The sequence below is a fragment of the Triticum urartu genome, chromosome 2A (assembly GCF_056163025.1).
Source record: "Triticum urartu cultivar PI428250 chromosome 2A, HENAU_Tu73, whole genome shotgun sequence".
NCBI classification, from domain to species: Eukaryota; Viridiplantae; Streptophyta; class Magnoliopsida; order Poales; family Poaceae; genus Triticum; species Triticum urartu.
Window position 1 is genome coordinate 87,461,422 of NC_141874.1, and position 20,206 is coordinate 87,481,627.

The following is a 20,206-nucleotide window of genomic DNA, read 5'->3' on the forward strand; positions in this document are numbered from 1 at the left end:
TTGCAGACATTTATGATACCTATATTAATCTATCCCCTAGCTAGCAAATCAATCATCACCAAAAATTCCAATGGCAAAGACCCGATCATCGAGAACACAGAGTATGTGATGTGGGCAAGATCAGTAGGAATTTGCGTACTTGCTCAGCAACCTCTCCAACGAATTGCTCATTCAGGTTGATTCCCATGAAAAATCACATCCACTATGGGCAGTTGTGACGAGTACGTTCTCTTCGTAGTCCAGCGTACCCGTCAACAACCTCTTCATCTCCCTCGCCAACACGTAGAAGAGGTCCCAGTCCGCTGCCATCTACTTCACTCACATGAGGTCGCTTGCTGACGAGCTTGCTGTGGCCGGAAAACATGTCCCCACTAACGAACTAATCTCCTTCATCATCGTTGGGATGGACATGGACTACCAGCCCATCACTCCACTCTTGACATCTGCACCCCTCTCACCATGGACAACTTGTTCGCCATGGTCGCTAGCTTCTACTAGCGCGATCAACTTTTCACGGGACGGGTGCTGGCTGCTTTGTCGGCGAACACTCGCGATGGTCCTTCAAAGGGGTACGAGGCGGTCCAGCAACAAAGGAGGTGGTGGCAACGAAGGCTACAATAACAACAGCGGCCAAGGCCACAGAGGTGGCTATCAAGGCCCGGGCGACGATGGCTATGGAGGCCGGCTACGATGATGACTATTACAGAGGCTACAACAACCAAAACTAGGGCAATTCTAGGCGCCCCTACTACTAGAACAACAATAGTCGTCATGCTGGTGGCGGCTCCTCTTGACAAGTACTGAATCATAATCATACTTACATTTATAAGTGAAATACCCTTTGGTTCTACGAACATCACAAGTGATTGGATATTCTTCACGTATTAGCAATGACCACTTTTCCAATTTTTGGAGAAATTCTTGTATCTTCTCATCATTGATAGCCAATGGTGGGCTTGTGTCTCGTCCTCCATCGCTGATTTCGTCTGTTCATTGAGAAAAATCTCGGAAGACATGATTAGTAATTTTTATTTTTACGGGTTTTAAAGAAAAAAATAAGATAATTGCAACGAACAAAATAAACTATATGCGAGTAGGTAGGTAATGACCAAGCACTATGTTCCCTGGCAACGGTGACAGAAAATGCTAGATGTCATGTAAGTGCACAGGGCTTTATAGCACTTCCACAGTTAGTAAGATTTGTCGATCCCACAGGGAGCGAATAAGAAGACACTACAAACCCCACAACTATGCTGCCACTTACGTAGTTATGTACATACCCAAACCGGAGTTTGAAAATAGTCTACTTTATTGGTTGCTAGGGAAACAGATGATGGTGCTTCAGCGGTACAACGTTCTCGAGGATTCTGATCTCATCACTGCTAATATGAACTATCATATGTCTAATCCACTCTTCATGTGCATAAGTGGACGGCTCCTGGCACAGAATATGTTCTACTCTAGGTAGACTTCATACCACATACGCCACCAACTGTAGTTTTCCCATCCGGCTATCACTAGGTTAATTAAGAGTTTCCCCATGAATGCAGTCAGATGTGAATTTCCATGTTACTCCCCTACCAACTGCAACATACAAAGAAAGTGGCTTTTACTATCACCTCGAATTACTTCCTAATGTAGAGCAGCGGCAATAGTATACTTCACAGACAATCATGGAGATAATTCGAGTGAGGCCTCCTCTCAACATTCGTGAAGGCTACTAACTCTAACATGAACAAGAAGATAAATGATCACATCAAGTAATCATATAGAGTCCATCCATATCTCCAAGAACTAATGCAAGTAGTCAAACATGTAGACGAACAACATAAAAGAGAGGGTCAGGCTACAAGCCGACATTGAGCTAGTGAAGGGAGAAGGCATGGCGAAGCTAGCGGCAATGGCGCCAACATTGGTGGAGAAGGGGGCTGATACGTCTCCAACGTGTCTATAATTTTTTTATTGTTCCATGCTATTAAAGTATCATTTTTGGATGCTTTATACTCATTTACTAGCAACTTTATATCATTTTTTGGGACTAACCTATTGACATAGTGCCTAGTGCCAGCTGTTGTTTTCTGCTTGTTTTTTTACTTTGCAAAATATCAATACCAAACGAAGTCCAAATGCCACGAAACATTTTGGAGATTTTTTGGATAGAAGACACCTAGGGAGCCAAAGAAGTACATCGGAGGAGGCCCGTGGGGCCAAGCATAGGACGTGCCAGAAGGCCCAAGTGCGCCCTGGTGGGTAGTGGGGCCCACGAGAAGCTTCTCCGCTGACCTTTGTCCCTATAAATACTCTAAGATCCTAAAACCGTAGGGGAGTCGACGAAACACAATTCCAGCCACCGCAAGTTCTAGAACCATGAGATCCAATCTAGAGGCATTTTCCGGCACTCTGCCGGAGGGGTCAACGATCATGGAGGGGTTCTTCATCATCATCCTCGCCCCTCCGATGATGCGTGAGTAGTTCACCACAGACCTAGGCAATAGCTAGATGGCTTCTTCTCTCTTTTTGATCTTCAATACAATGTTCTCCTCGATGTTCTTGGAGATCTATTTGATGTAATGACTTTTTTGCGGTGTGTTTGTTGGGATCCGATGAATTGTGAGTTTATGATCACATCTATACATGAATATTATTTGAGTCTTTGTTGAACTCTTTTGTGCATGGTTATTATAGCCTCCTATTTCTTCTCCAAAACTTTGGTTTGGTTTGGCGAACTAGATTGATTTTTCTTGTCATGGGAAGATGTGCTTTGTGATGGGTTCGATTTTGCGGTGCTCAATCTCAGTGACGGAAGGAGACATGACACGCATGTATCGTTGCCATTAAGGATAAAAAGATGGGGTCTATTCCTACATGAATAGATCTTGTCTACGTCATGTCATTGTTCTTATTGCATTACTTCGTTTTTTCATGAACTTAATATAGTAGATGCATGTTGGATAGCGGCTGATGTGCGGAGTAATAGTAGTAGATGCAGGCAGGAGTCTGTCTACTAATCTTGGACGTGATGCCTATATACATGATCATTGCCTTGGATATCGTCATAATTATTTGCTCTTCTGTCAATTGCCCAATAGTAATTTGTTTATCCATAGTATGTTATTTTCTCGACAGAAGCCTCTAGTGAAATCTACGGCCCCAGGGTCTATTTCCTATCATATTAAAACCAAAAATACCTTGTTGCACTTTTTATTTCTTTATTTTATTTTGTGTTTTTGCTAGATCTATTTATCGAATATCATACAATTTAATCTATCTCAATACCGAGGAGGGATTGACAACCCCTCTTACGCGTTGGGTTACAAGTTTTTGTTGTTTGTGTGCAGATGTTGTTGACATAGTGTTGCTTGGTTCTCTTACTGGATTGATAACCTTGGTTTCATATCTGAGGGAAATACTTACCGTTGATGTGCTACATCATCCTCTCATCTTCGAGGAAATACCAACTTAGATACAAGGAATCAACGGCGACTCCGATGGAGGCAGCGCGACGGAGATGGCACCAGCCCGATGGCCAGTGCGTGCAGTGGCGGAACCTCCTCTTCTTTCTCTTGAGCTTGTCCTTCTTCTATGGAGGTGGAATTGGGGCAGCAATGGAGGTGATGAAGATTGATCTTGGATGAATTACTGATGACTAGGTTTGGAGAGGTATTTATAATTGTTTTCCCCAAGCCTCCTTCATAGATGTAGGTTCTCTCCTTTAATCCAAGGGATCAAGGAGTCAAATCTCTCCCAAACCCCTCCTTATCAGAACAGGACCACGAGGGAACAAATGGGACAAAATCAGTGAAGAATCTTGTTTCAAAGGGCAACTTTGGGCCTGTCTGCACCCGGTACAACCAGACACGATCGTGCCGACCGCCGTAAAACGTTGAGGCCTCCTTCGGTATATTGGTCATAATTTCTTCATATGAACTCTGATTTTTGAAGTTTTTAGACTCGTTGGAATCGTGTGAACGACACCGGCACCCCGGTGGTATTAGATATTGATTTAGAGTATTTTTGGAAAATGACATTTTTGTCATCCCAAATTCCAAGGCATTTACCGACGTCTACTTATATTACCAATTCTTTGATATTCATCACAATACAAGACAAACTTATGAGCATCTTTGAAAAGAGTAGGCCAACAAAAACCAGATTGTAATACTTTGTGTGCAGTTCTGTCTCCAGCATGGTGTCCTCCGTAAGCCTCGGAATGACACTTACGTAGGATTTGTTCCTGTTCATGCTCAGGTACACAACGTCTAATAACACCATTTACTCCTTCTTTATAAAGGTGTGGGTCATCCCAAAAGTAATATCTTAAATCATAGAAAACCTTTTTCTTTTGTTGTTATGTGAAACTAGGTGGTATAAATTTAGCAACAATATAATTAGCATAGTCTGCATACCATGGAGTACTACGAGAATTATTTATGACAGCCAATTGTTCATTAGGAAAGCTATCAACAATAGGTAGTGGGGCATCAAGAATATTTTCTAACCTAGACAAGTTGTCTGCTATGGGGTTCTCAACTCCTTTCCTACCAGTAATATGTAAATTAAATTCTTATAGCAAGAGAACCCACCTAATGAGTCTAGGTTTAACATCTTTCTTTTCCACAAGGTATTTAATAGCAGCATGATCAGTGTGAACTATTACTTTAGATCAACAATTTAGGATCTAAATTTCTCACAAGCGAACACAACTGCTAAAAATTCCTTTACAGTGGTAGCATAATTTCTTTGAGCAATGTCTAGAGTTTCCCTAGCATAATGGATAACATTTAATTTCTTATCAACTCTTTGTCATAGAACAACACCAACAACATAATCACTAGCACCACACATAATTTCAAAGGGTAGGTTCCAATCAGGTGGTTGAACAATAGGCGCAAAGATTAATGCTTTTGTAAGTATTTCAAATGCTTCTACACAATCGTCATAAAAAACAAATGGAACATCCTTTTGCAAAAGATTAGTAAGAGGACTAGAAATTTTAGATAAGTCTTTAATAAATCTCCTATAGAAAGCAGCATGACCAAGGAAACTTCTTATATCTTTAATATCTTTAGGACACGAATTTTTTTCAATTGCATCAACTTTAGCTTTATCAACTTCAATACCTCTTTCAGAGATTTTATGCCCCAAGACAATACCTTCATTAACCATAAAGTGGCACTTCTCCCAATTCGATACAAGATTAGTTTCTTCACATCTCTGCAAAACTCGATCAAGGTTGTTTAAGCAATCATCAAAGAAGTTTCGTAAACGGAAAAATCATCCATGAAAACCTCAACAATCTTTTCACAGAAGTCAGAGAATATAGCAGTCATACATCTTTCAAGGTAGCAGGTGCATTGCATAAACCAAAAGGCATATGCCTATAAGCAAAAGTACCAAAAGGGCATGCAAAAGTAGTTTTTTATTGATCCTCTTGTGACATAGGTATTTCGGAAAAACCAGAGTATCCATCTGGAAAGCAGAAATGTGTATGTTTTGATAGTATTTCTAGCATTTGATCAAGAAAAGGTAGAGGATAATGATTTTTCCTAGTAGCTTTGTTTAGTTTTCTGAAATCAATTACCATTCTATAACCTGTGATAATTCTTTGTGGGATCAATTTATTTTTATCATTAGGTACTATAGTAATAACTCCCTTCTTAGGGACACAATGAACAGGACTTACACATCTACTATCAGCTATAGGATAGATTATACCTGCTACCAGAAGCTTTAATATTTCATTTCTTACTACTTCTTTCATCTTTGGATTTAACCGTCTCTGGTGATCAACAACCAGTTTAGCACCAGGTTCCATATTAATTTTATGCTGACATAGACAAATGCCCTTAAGATCATCAAAAGCATATCCAATAGTGGCTCGGTGCTTCTTCAGAGTTTTCAATAATCTTTTTTCTTCATGCTCTGAAAGTTTAGCACTAATAATAACATGATATATTTTCTTTTCATCAACATAAGAATATTTTAAAGTATTAGCTAAAGTACCAGGTAATTGTTTAAGCTCAAACACAGGATCACTTTTGGGTGGGAGAGGATCTCCAAGAGTCTCAACAGGCAAGTTGTGTTTCAAAACAGGCATTTGTTTAAAGAATATCTCATCTATTTCATTTCCTTCATTCATATGCATATCATTTTCATGGTCTAGCAAATATTGTGCTAGAGTATCAGTAGGAGGCATGACAATAGAAGCAAGACCAATAATTTCATCCTGACTAGGTAATTCTTTATTGCGAGGTTGTCTACAGAATTTGGAGAAATGAAACTCATGAGACACATCACCAAAACTTACACTAACAGTTTTGTTTCTCACAATCTATCTTAGCATTAATCGTGTTCAGGAAAGGTCTACCAAATATAATGGGACAAAATCATCTCGTGGGTAACCAAGAACTAGAAAATCACTAGGGTATTTTATTTTCCCACACAAGACTTCAACATCTCTAACAATGCAGGTGGTGTAATAGTATCTCTTTTAGCAAGCTTAATAGTAACATCAATATCTTCTATCTCAGTAGGTGCAATATCATTCATAATTTCCTGATATAAAGTAAATGGGATTGCACTCACACTATCACCCAAATCACATAAGTCATGATAACAATGATCTCCTATTTTAACAAAGACAACAGGCATTGCAACAACAAGTCTATGTTTATCTTTTTCATCGGGTTTACCAATTCTAGTGGATTCATCGCAGAAATAAATAACATGCCCATCAATATTTTCAGCTAAGAGATCTTTAACCATAGCAACATTAAGTTCAATTTAATTTGTTCGGAGAGTGTAGGTGTTCTTGTATAACTCTTGCGAACCACAGCTGAAGTTTCAACATTTCTTTTATCCTAACATGAAAAGGTGGTTTCTCAATATAAGCGGTAGGAATTAACTGGATCAACATTATAAGTAGTAGTTTCTTCTCTAGCTTCAACGGGTTCTACTATGTTTACTTCAATGGGAGGATGATATTTAAACCACTTCTCGTTAGGGAGATCAACATGAGTAGCAAATGATTCACAAAAAGAAGCTACTATCTCAGGGTCAAGTCCATACTTAGTGCTAAAATTCTGAAAAGCATCGGAATCCATAATTTTTTTAACACAATCAAATTCAAGCTTTATACCTGATTCCTTACCTTCGTCGAGCTCCCAATCTTTAGAGTTGCGTTTAATTCTTTCCAAAAGATCCTATCTGAATTCAATAGTCTTCTTCATAAAAGAACCAGTACAGGAAGTATCAACTATGGGTTGATCATTACGAGAAAGCCGAGCATAAAAATTCTGAATAATAATTTCTCTTGAGAGCTCATGATTGTGGAATGAATATAACATTGACTTAAGCCTCCCCCAAGCTTGAGCGATACTTTCTCCTTCACGAGGCCAAAAATTATATATATAATTCCGATCACGATGAACCAGATGCATAGGATAAAACTTCTGATGAAATTCCAATATCAATCGGTTGTAATCCCAAGCTGCAATATCATCACATAGCCTATACCATGCCAATGCCATTCCCTTCAAAGATAAAGGGAAGACTTTCTTCTTGACTTCATCTCCAGGTAAACCTGCAAGCTTAAATAATCCATAAACTTCATCCACATATATTAGATGTATATCAGTATGTAGTGTTCCATCTCCTGCATAAGGATTAGCTAGCAGTTTCTCTATCATACCCGAAGGAATTTCATAATAAATATTTTCAGTAGGTGCAGTAGGTTGAGGAGCAACTCTTTGTTTGTCCGTTCTAGGTGAAGATACCCCAAACAAACCCATCAAAGGATGGTTTTCCATAATGACAAGTAACAGTAAATTCCAGCACATAATATAAATTTTTCCTTAGCAAATTCCACTCACCTAAGGTGCTTCACTCCCCAGCAACGACGCCAGAAAAGAGTCTTGATGACCCACAAGTATAGAGGATCAATCATAGTCCTTTTGATAAGTAAGAGTGTCAAACCCAAGGAGGAGCAGAAGGAAATAACAAGCGATTTTCAGCAAGGTGTTTTCTGCAGGCACTAAAATTACCGGTAACAGATAGTTTGGTAGTAAGATAATTCGTAACGGGTAACAAGTAACAAGTGTAACAAACATGTATAAAGGTGGCCCAATCCTTTTTATTGCAAATGATAAGCCTGGACGAACTCTTTTATAAAGCAAATCACAAGGACACATGGTAATTATCGTCGACAAGCTAGTTTTCATCATGCTCATATTATTCACGTTCGTTACTTTGATAATTTGATATGTGGGTGGACCGGTGCTTGGTTACTGTCCTTACTTGGACAAGCCTCCCACTTATGATTAATCCCTCTCACAAGCATCCGCAACTATGAAAGAAGAATTAAGATAAATCTAACCACAGCATGAAACATGTGGATCCAAATCAGCCCCTTGCGAAGCAACGCATAAACTAGGGTTTAAGCTTCTGTCACTCTAGCAACCCATCATCTACTTATTACTTCCCAATGCCTTCCCCTAGGCCCAAATCATGTTTAAGTGTCATGTATTCGATGTTCACATAACACCACTAGAGGAAAGACAACATACATCTCTTCAAAATATCGAACGAACACCAAATTCACATGATTACTTATAACAATTTGTTGGGGAACATTGCAGAAAACAAAAAATTTCCTACTCGTTTCACCAAGATCCATCTAGGAGTTCATCTAGCAACGAGTCATCGAATGCATCTACATACCTTTGTAGATCACGCGCGGAAGCGTTCAAAGAACGGGGATGAGGAAGGCGTACTCGACGTGATCCAAATCACCGATGACCAAGCACCGAACGGACGGCACCTCCGCGTTCAACACACGTACGGGACGGGAGACGTCTCCTCCTTCTTGATCCAGCAAGGGGGGAGGAGAGGTTGATGAAGATCCAGCAGCACGACGGCGTGGTGGTGGATGCAGGGCGTCACAGTAGCAGGGCTTCGCCTATACTACGAGAGAGAGACGTAACGGGGAGAGAGGGAGGCGCCAGGGGCTGGTGTATGAAGTCCCTCCTCTCCCCCACTATATATAGGGGTGCCAAGGGGGGGCGCCGGCCCTAGTAGATGGATCTACTAGGGGGGGGGGCGGCCTAGGGTGGGGGGCTTGCCCCCCAAGCAAGGGGGCGCCCCCTCTAGGGTTTCCCCTCAACCCTAGCCGCATGGGCCCTTGGGGGGTGGCGCCCCAGCCCACTATGGGCTGGGTTCCCTCCCACTTCAGCCCATGGGGCCCCCCGGGATAGGTGGCCCCACCCGGTGGACCCCCGGGACCCTTTCGGTGGTCCCGGTACAATACCGGTGACCCCGAAACTTGTCCCGATGGCCAAAATAGCACTTCCTATATATAATTCTTTACCTCCGGACCATTCCGGAACTCCTCGTGACGTCCGGGATCTCATCCGGGACTCCGAACGACATTCGGGTTACTGCATATACTTATCTTCACAACCCTAGCGTCACCGAACCTTAAGTGTGTAGACCCTACGGGTTCAGGAGACAAGCAGACATGACCGAGACGACTCTCCGGTCAATAACCAACAGCGGGATCTGGATACCCATGTTGGCTCCCACGTGCTCCACAATGATCTCATCGGATGAACCACGATGTCGAGGATTCAATCAACCCCGTATGCAATTCCCTTTGTCAATCGATATGTTACTTGCCCGAGATTCGATCGTGGGTATCCCAATACCTCGTTCAATCTCGTTACCGGCAAGTCACTTTACTCGTACCGTAATGCATGATCCCATGACCAGACACTTGGTCACTTTGAGCTCATTATGATGATGCATTACCGAGTGGGCCCGGTGATACCTCTCCGTCATACGGAGTGACAAATCCCAGTCTTGATCCATGTCAACCCAACAGACACTTTCGGAGATACCCGTAGTCTACCTTTATAGTCACCCAGTTACGTTGTGACGTTTGGTATACCCAAAGCACTCCTACGGTATCCGGGAGTTACACGATCTCATGGTCTAAGGAAAAGATACTTTGACATTGGAAAACTCTAGCAAACGAACTATACAATCTTGTGCTATGTTTAGGATTGGGTCTCGTCCATCACATCATTCTCCTAATGATGTGATCTCGTTATCAATGACATCCAATGTCCATAGTCAGGAAACCATGACTATCTGTTGATCAACGAGCTAGTCAACTAGAGGCTTACTAGGGACATGTTGGTGTCTGTTATTCACACATGTATTACGATTTCCGGATAATACAATTATAGCATGAATAAAGACAATTATCATGAACAAGGAAATATAATAATAATGCTTTTATTATTGCCTCTAGGGCATATTTTCAACAGTCTCCCACTTGCACTAGAGTCAATAATCTAGTTACATTGTGATGAATCGAACACCCATGGAATTCTGGTGTTGATCATGTTTTGCCCTAGGGAGAGGTTTAGTCAACAGATCTGCTACATTCAGGTCCGTATGTACTTTACAAATCTCCATGTCTCCATCTTGAACATTTTCACGAATGGAGTTGAAGCGACGCTTGATGTGCCTTGTCTTCTTGTGAAACCTGGGCTCCTTGGCAAGTGCAATAGCTCCAGTGTTGTCACAGAAGAGCTTGATCGGCCCCGACGCATTGGGTATGACTCCTAGGTCGGTGATGAACTCCTTCACCCATATTGCTTCATGTGCTGCCTCCGAGGCTGCCATGTACTCCGCTTCACATGTAGATCCCGCCACGACGCTCTGCTTGCAACTGCACCAGCTTACTGCCCCACCATTCAAAATATACACATATCCGCTTTGTGACTTAGAGTCATCCAGATCTGTGTCGAAGCTAGCGTCGATGTAACCCTTTACGACGAGCTCTTCGTCACCTCCATAAACGAGAAACATTTCCTTAGTCCTTTTTAGGTACTTCAGGATATTCTTGACCGCTGTCCAGTGTTCCTTGCCGGGATTACTTTGGTACCTTCCTACCAAACTTACGGCAAGGTTTACATCAGGTCTGGTACACAGCATGGCATACATAATAGAACCTATGGTTGATGCATAGGGGATGACGCTCATCTCTTCTATATCTTCTGCCGTGGTCGGACATTGAGCTGAGCTCAATTTCATACCTTGTAACACAGGCAAGAACCCCTTCTTAGACTGATCCATATTGAACTTCTTCAATATCTTATCAAGGTATGTGCTTTGTGAAAGACCTATGAGGCGTCTCGATCTATCTCTATAGATTTTGATGCCTAATATATAAGCAGCTTCTCCAAGGTCCTTCATTGAAAAACTCTTATTCAAGTAGGCCTTGATGCTGTCCAAGAGTTCTATATCATTTCCCATCAACAGTATGCCATCTACATATAATATGAGAAATGCTACAGAGCTCCCACTCACTTTCTTGTAAACGCAGGCTTCTCCATAAGTCTGCGTAAACCCAAACGCTTTGATCATCTCATCAAAGCGAATGTTCCAACTCCGAGATGCTTGCACCAGCCCATAAATCGAGCGTTGGAGCTTGCACACCTTGTCAGCATTCTTAGGATCGACAAAACCTTCCAGCTGCATCATATACAATTCTTCCTTAAGGAAACCATTAAGGAATGCCGTTTTGACGTCCATTTGCCATATCTCATAATCGTAGAATGCGGAAATTGCTAACATGATTCGGACGGACTTTAGCTTCGCTACAGGTGAGAAAGTCTCATCGTAGTCAACCCCTTGAACTTGTCGATAACCCTTGGCGACAAGTCGAGCTTTATAGATGGTCACATTACCATCCGCGTCTGTCTTCCTCTTAAAGATCCATTTATTTTCTATGGCTCGCCGTTCAACGGGCAAGTCAGTCAAAGTCCATACTTCGTTTTCATACATGGATCCTATCTCGGATTTCATGGCTTCCAGCCATTTTTCGGAATCCGGGCCTGCCATCGCTTCTTCATAGTTCGAGGGTTCACCGTTGTCTAACAACATGATTTCCAAGACAGGGTTGCCGTACCACTCTGGTGCGGAACGTGTCCTTGTGGACCTTCGAATTTCAGTAGGAGCTTGATCAGAAGTATCTTGATCATTATCATTAACTTCCTCTCTAGTCGGTGCAGGCACCTCAGGAACATTTTCTTGAGTTGCGCCATTTGCCGGTTCAAGAGGTAATACTTCATCAAGCTCTACTTTCCTCCCACTTACTTCTTTCGAGAGAAACTCTTTCTCCAGAAAGAGTCCGTTCTTGGCAACAAAGATCTTGCCTTCGGATCTGAGGTAGAAGGTATACCCAATAGTTTCTTTAGGGTATCCTATGAAGACGCATTTTTCCGATTTGGGTTCGAGCTTCTCAGGTTGAAGTTTCTTCACATAAGCATCGCATCCCCAAACTTTTAGAAACGACAGCTTAGGTTTCTTCCCAAACCATAATTCATACGGTGTCGTCTCAACGGATTTCGACGGAGCCCTATTTAAAGTGAATGCGGCAGTCTCTAAAGCATAGCCCCAAAAACATAGCGGTAAATCGGTAAGAGACATCATAGACCGCACCATATCTAATAGAGTGCGATTACGACGTTCGGACACACCGTTATGCTGAGGTGTTCCAGGCGGCGTGAGTTGTGAAACTATTCCACATTTTCTTAAGTGTGTGCCAAACTCGTGACTCAAGTATTCTCCTCCACGATCTGATCGTAGAAACTTGATTTTCCTGTCACGTTGATTCTCAACCTCACTCTGAAATTCCTTGAACTTTTCAAAGGTTTCAGACTTGTGTTTCATTAAGTAGATATACCCATATCTACTTAAATCATCAGTGAGCGTGAGAACATAACGATAGCCACCGCGAGCCTCAACACTCATTGGACCGCACACATCAGTATGTATGATTTCCAATAAGTTGGTTGCTCGCTCCATTGTTCCTGAGAACGGAGTCTTGGTCATCTTACCCATGAGGCATGGTTCGCACGTGTCAAATGATTCATAATCGAGAGACTCTAAAATTCCATCTGCATGGAGCTTCTTCATGCGTTTGACACCTATGTGACCAAGGCGGCAGTGCCACAAGTATGTGGGACTATCATTATCAACCTTACATCTTTTGGTACTCACATTATGAACATGTGTAGCATCACGTTCGAGATTCATAAAGAATAAACCATTCACCATAGGAGCATGACCATAAAACATATCTCTCATATAAATAGAACAACCATTATTCTCGGATTTAAATGAGTAGCCATCTCGAATTAAACGAGATCCTGATACAATGTTCATGCTCAAAGCTGGCACTAAATAACAATTATTAAGGTTTAAAACTAATCCCGAAGGTAGATGTAGAGGTAGCGTGCCGACGGCGATCACATTGACCTTGGAACCATTCCCGACGCGCATCGTCACCTCGTCCTTTGCCAGTTTCCGCTTATTCCGCAGCCCCTGCTTTGAGTTACAAATGTGAGCAACTGCACCGGTATCAAATACCCAGGAGCTACTATGGACACTAGTAAGGTACACATCAATTACATGTATATCACATATACCTTTTGTTTTGCCGGCCTTCTTGTCTGCTAAGTATTTAGGGCAGTTCCGCTTCCAGTGACCGCTTCCCTTGCAATAAAAGCACTCAGTCTCGGGCTTGGGTCCATTCTTTGGCTTCTTCCGGCAGCTTGCTTGCCGGGCGCGGCAACCTCCTTGCCGTCCTTCTTGAAGTTCTTTTTACCCTTGCCTTTCTTGAACTTAGTGGTTTTATTGACCATCAACACTTGATGTTCCTTCTTGACTTCTACCTCCGCTGATTTCAGCATTGAGAACAACTCAGGAATGGTCTTTTGCATCCCCTGCATGTTGAAGTTCATCACAAAGCTCTTGTAGCTTGGTGGAAGCGACTGGAGGATTCTGTCAATGACCGCATCATCCGGGAGATTAACTCCCAGCTGAGACAAGCGGTTATGTAACCCAGACATAGTGAGTATGTGCTCACTGACAGAACTATTTTCCTCCATCTTACAGCTGAAGAACTTATCGGAGACTTCATATCTCTCGATCCGGGCATGAGCTTGAAAAACCATTTTCAGCTCTTCGAACATCTCATATGCTCCATGTCTCTCAAAACGCTTTTGGAGCCCCGGCTCTAAGCTGTAAAGCATGCCGCACTGAACAAGGGAGTAGTCGTCAACACGTGTCTGCCAAGCGTTCATAACGTCTTGGTTCTGTGGGACGGGAGCTTCACCTAGCGGTGCTTGTAGGACATAATCTTTCTTGGCAGCTATGAGGATGATCCTCAGGTTCCGGACCCAGTCCGTATAGTTGCTGCCATCGTCTTTCAGCTTGGTTTTCTCTAGGAACGCGTTGAAGTTGAGGACTACGTTGGCCATTTGATCTACAAGACATATTGTAAAATATTTTAGACTAAGTTCATAATAATTAAGTTCATCTAATCAAAATATTAATGAACTCCCACTTAGATTAGACATCCCTCTAGTCATGTAAGTATTACATGATCCGAGTTGACTAGGCCGTGTCCGATCATCACGTGAGACGGACTAGTCAACATCGGTGAACATCTTCATGTTGATCGTATCTTCTATACGACTCATGCTCGACCTTTCGGTCTTCTGTGTTCCGAGGCCATGTCTGTACATGCTAGGCTCGTCAAGTCAACCTAAGTGTTTGCATGTGTAAATCTGTCTTACACCCGTTGTATGTGAACGTCTGAATAAAACACCCGATCATCACGTGATGTTTTGAAACAGCGAACTATCGCAATGGTGCACAGTTAGGGGGAACACTTCTTGAAATTAGTATGAGGGATCATCTTATTTACTACCGTCGTTCTAAGTAAACAAGATGCAAAACATGATAAACATCACATGCAATCAAATAATAAACATGACATGATATGGCCAATATCACATAGCTCCTTTGATCTCCATCTTGGGGCTCCATGATCATCTTGTCACCGGCTTGACACCATGATCTCCATCATCGTGTCTCCATAAAGTTGCTCGCCAACTATTACTTCTACTACTATGGCTAACGCGTTTAGCAATGAAGTAAAGTAATTTACATGGCGTTTCTCAATGACTCGCAGGTCATATAAAAGAATAAAGACAACTCCTATGGCTCCTGCCGGTTGTCATACTCATCGACATGCAAGTCGTGATTCCTATTACAATAGCATGAACATCTCATACATCACATATAGATCATTCATCATTCATCACAACTTTGGCCATATCATATCACAAACCACTTGCTGCAAAAACAAGTTAGACGTCCTCTAATTGTTGTTGCAAGTTTTACGTGGCTGAATTAGGGTTCTAGCAAGAACGTCTTCTTACCTACGTTAAAGCCACAACGTGATTTGTCAACTTCTATTTACCCTTCATAAGGACCCTGTTCATCGAATCCGCTCCAACTAAAGTGGGAGAGACAGACACCCGCCAGCCACCTTATGCAACTAGTGCATGTTAGTCGGTGGAACCGGTCTCACATAAGCGTACATGTAAGGTTGGTCCGGGCCGCTTCATCCCACAATACCGCTGAAGCAAGATAAGACTAGTAGCGGCAAGAAAGTTGACAAATCTACGCCCAAAACAAATTGTGTTCTACTCGCGCAAGAAGAACTACGCATAGACCTAGCTCATGATGCCACTGTTTGGGAACGTTGCAGAAAACAAAAATTTTCCTACTCGTTTCACCAAGATCCATCTAGGAGTTCATCTAGCAACGAGTCATCGAATGCATCTACATACCTTTGTAGATCACGCGCGGAAGCGTTCAAAGAACGGGGATGAGGAAGGCGTACTCGACGTGATCCAAATCACCGATGACCAAGCACCGAACGGACGGCACCTCCGCGTTCAACACACGTATGGGACGGGAGACGTCTCCTCCTTCTTGATCCAGCAAGGGGGGAGGAGAGGTTGGTGAAGATCCAGCAGCACGACGGCGTGGTGGTGGATGCAGGGCGTCACAGTAGTAGGGCTTCGCCTATACTACGAGAGAGAGACGTAACGGGGAGAGAGGGAGGCGCCAGGGGCTGGTGTATGAAGTCCCTCCTCTCCCCCACTATATATAGGGGTGCCAAGGGGGGGCGCCGGCCCTAGTAGATGGATCTACTAGGGGGGGGCAGCGGCCTAGGGTGGGGGGCTTGCCCCCCAAGCAAGGGGGCGCCCCCTCTAGGGTTTCCCCTCAACCCTAGCCACATGGGCCCTTGGGGGGTGGCGCCCCAGCCCACTATGGGCTGGGTTCCCTCCCACTTCAGCCCATGGGGCCCCCCGGGATAGGTGGCCCCACCCGGTGGACCCCCGGGACCCTTCCGGTGGTCCCGGTACAATACCGGTGACCCCGAAACTTGTCCCGATGGCCAAAATAGCACTTCCTATATATAATTCTTTACCTTCGGACCATTCCAGAACTCCTCGTGACGTCCGGGATCTCATCCGGGACTCCGAACAACATTCGGGTTACTGCATATACTTATCTTCACAACCCTAGCGTCACCGAACCTTAAGTGTGTAGACCCTACGGGTTCGGGAGACAAGCAGACATGACCGAGACGACTCTCCGGTCAATAACCAACAGCGGGATCTGGATACCCATGTTGGCTCCCACATGCTCCACGATGATCTCATCGGATGAACCACGATGTCGAGGATTCAATCAACCCCGTATGTAATTCCCTTTGTCAATCGATATGTTACTTGCCCGAGATTCGATCGTCGGTATCCCAATACCTCGTTCAATCTCGTTACCGGCAAGTCACTTTACTCGTACCGTAATGCATGATCCCGTGACCAGACACTTGGTCACTTTGAGCTCATTATGATGATGCATTACCGAGTGGGCCCGGTGATACCTCTCCGTCATACGGAGTGACAAATCCTAGTCTTGACCCATGTCAACCCAACAGGCACTTTCGGAGATACCCGTAGTCTACCTTTATAGTCACCCAGTTACGTTGTGACGTTTGGTATACCCAAAGCACTCCTACGGTATCCGGGAGTTACACGATCTCATGGTCTAAGGAAAAGATACTTTGACATTGGAAAACTCTAGCAAACGAACTATACGATCTTGTGCTATGTTTAGGATTGGGTCTCGTCCATCACATCATTCTCCTAATGATGTGATCTCGTTATCAATGACATCCAATGTCCATAGTCAGGAAACCATGACTATCTGTTGATCAACGAGCTAGTCAACTAGAGGCTTACTAGGGACATGTTGGTGTCTGTTATTCACACATGTATTACGATTTCCGGATAATACAATTATAGCATGAATAAAGACAATTATCATGAACAAGGAAATATAATAATAATGCTTTTATTATTGCCTCTAGGGCATATTTCCAACACAATTGACTTCTCCCATGTCCTTAAGAACAAACGTAACTACTCACAAAGCATGATCATGTTCAAGATTAGAGGGGTATTGAATATCTTTAAGGATCTTAACATATGATCTTCCACCAAATAAACCAACTAGCATCAACTAAGAAGAGCAATCAACACTACTAGCAACCCATAGGTACCAATCTGAGGTTTTGAAGCAAAGATTGAATACAAGAGATGAACTAGGGTTTGAGAGGAGATGGTGCTGGCAAAGATGTTGATGAAGATTGACCCTCCCTCGATGAGAGGATCATTGGTGATGAAGATGGCCTCGATTTCCCCTCCCGGAGGGAAGTTTCCCCGGCAGAATAGCTCCATCAGAGCCCTAGATTGCTTCTGCCCAGGTTCCGCCTTGAGACGGCGATGCTTCATCCCGAAAGCTTCCTTATGATTTTTAGGTCAAAACCTTCCATAGAGTAGAAGATGGGCACCGGGGGCTGGACAGGGAGCCCACAAGCACAGGAGGCATGCCCTGGGGGGGTAGGGCGCGCCCCCAGGCTTGTGGCCACCTGGTGGGTCCCCCTCTGTTGTTTCTTCACCCAATATTTTATATATACATTCCAAAACAATTCTCCGTAAAGTTTTAGGACATTTGGAGTTGTGCAGAATAGGTATCTTAGATTTGCTCCTTTCCGGTCCAGAATTCCAGCTGCCAGCATTCTCCCTCTTCATGTAAACCTTCTAAAATAAGAGATAAAAGGCATAAAAATTGTATCTTGAAGTGTAATAACATCCCATAATGCAATAAATATCAACATAAAAACATGATGCAGAATGGACGTATCAGCTGCTCACAAGGCAACAGGGCGCAGTCACCCTCCAGGTGCGCCCTGATGCCTTGTGGGTCCCACAACTGGCCTCTGGTGCCCAACTTCTGCTATATGAGCAGTTTTAACCTAGAAAAAATTAAGAGGAAGACTTTCGGGACGAAGCGTCATCGTCTCAAGGTGGAACATGGGCAAGAGCCCTTTTGCTCTCCGATGGAGCGATTCCGTCGAGGATACTTCCCTCTAGGAGGGGCAAATCAAAGTCATTGACATCAGTAACGACCCTCTCATTGTGGGTGGACTAATCCTCATCAACATCTTTACAAACACCATCTCATCTCAAACCCTAGTTCATCTCTTGTTTTTAATCTTTGTCTCAAAACATCAGATTGGTACCTGTGGGTTACTACTAGTGTTGATTACACCTTGTAATTGATTCTAGTTGGTTTATTTGGTGGAAGATTAAATGTTCAGATCCTCAAGGATATTCAATACCCCTCTGATCTTGAACATGAGTATGATTTGTGAGCAGTTACTATTTTTCTTGAGGACATGAGAGAAGTCTTGTTATAAGTAATCATGTGAAGTTGGTATTTGTTTGATATTTTGATGATATATATGTTGTTACTTCCTTTAGTGGTGTCATGTGAACGTCGACTACATGACACTTCACCATATTTGGGCCTAAGGGAAGGCACTGTGGAGTAATAAGTAGATGATGGGTTGCTATAGTAACAAAAGCTTAAACCATAGTTTGTGTGTTATTCCGTAAGAGGCTGATTTGAATCCATATGTTTCATGTTATGGTCAGATTTATCTTAATTCTTCTTTCGTAGTTGCGGGAGGGTGATGTCTACTACACAACTTATTCTTGTAGACTCGTGTTGGGCCTCCAAGCGCAGAGTTGTATGACAGTAGCAATTTTCCCTCAGGAGAATGACCTAAGGTTTATCAATCCGTGGGAGGCGTAAGATGAAGATGGTCTCTCTCAAACAACCATGGAACCAAATACAAGAAAGCTTTTGTGTCCCCAACACACCCAATACAATGAAAAATTGTATAGGTGCACTAGCTTGGCGAAGAGGTAGTGATACAAGTGTAGTATGAATAATAGATATATGTTTCTGTAATATGAAAATATAAAAATAGTAATGTAGCAAGTAACAAAAGTGAGCATAAACGGTATTGCAATGATTAGAAACAAGGCCTAGGGTTCATAATTCTACTAGTGCAATCTCTGAACACTGCTAACATAATTGAATCATATAACAATCCCTCAACGTGCTACAAAGAGTCACTCCAAAGTTCTTATCTAGCGGAGAACATAAGATGAAATTGTTGTAGGGTACGAAACCACCTCAAAGTTATCTTTTCCCATCAATGTATTGAGCCATCCATATAAGTGTTGCAAATAGCCCTAGGGTTCATACTAAAATAACGCCATATGATACACATCAACCAACTCTAATGTCACCTAGACACTCCAATGTCACCACAAGTATCCATGAGTTGATTATTCGCTATGCATCAAACAACTTCAGATTCATAATATTCAATCCAACATAAAGAACTTCAAAAAGTGCCCCAAGGTTTCTACCAGAGAAAGAAGGACGAAAACATGTATCAACCCCTATGCATAGATTACCCCAATGTCACGATAATCCGCAAGTTGAATACCATACATATATCAAGTGAATCAATAGAACACCCCATTGTCACCATGGGTATCCATATGCAAGACATACATTAAATGTTCTCAAATCCAAAAAGTATTCAATCCAATAATAGTGAAACCTCCAAGATAAAAACTCAATTCATCACACCAAGATAGAGAGGGAGAAACACCATATGATATAACTATATTGACAAAGCTCGCGGTACATCAATATCATGCCAAATCAAGAACATGAGAGAGATAAAGATCAAACACATAGCTACTGGTACATACCCTCAGTCCCGAGGGTGAACTACTCCCTCCTCATCATGGTGACCGCCAGGATGATGAAGATGGCCTCCTGTGATAATTTCCCCTCCGACAGGGTGCCGGAGAAGGCTTACAGATAAGATCGCTTCGGTACAGAGGCT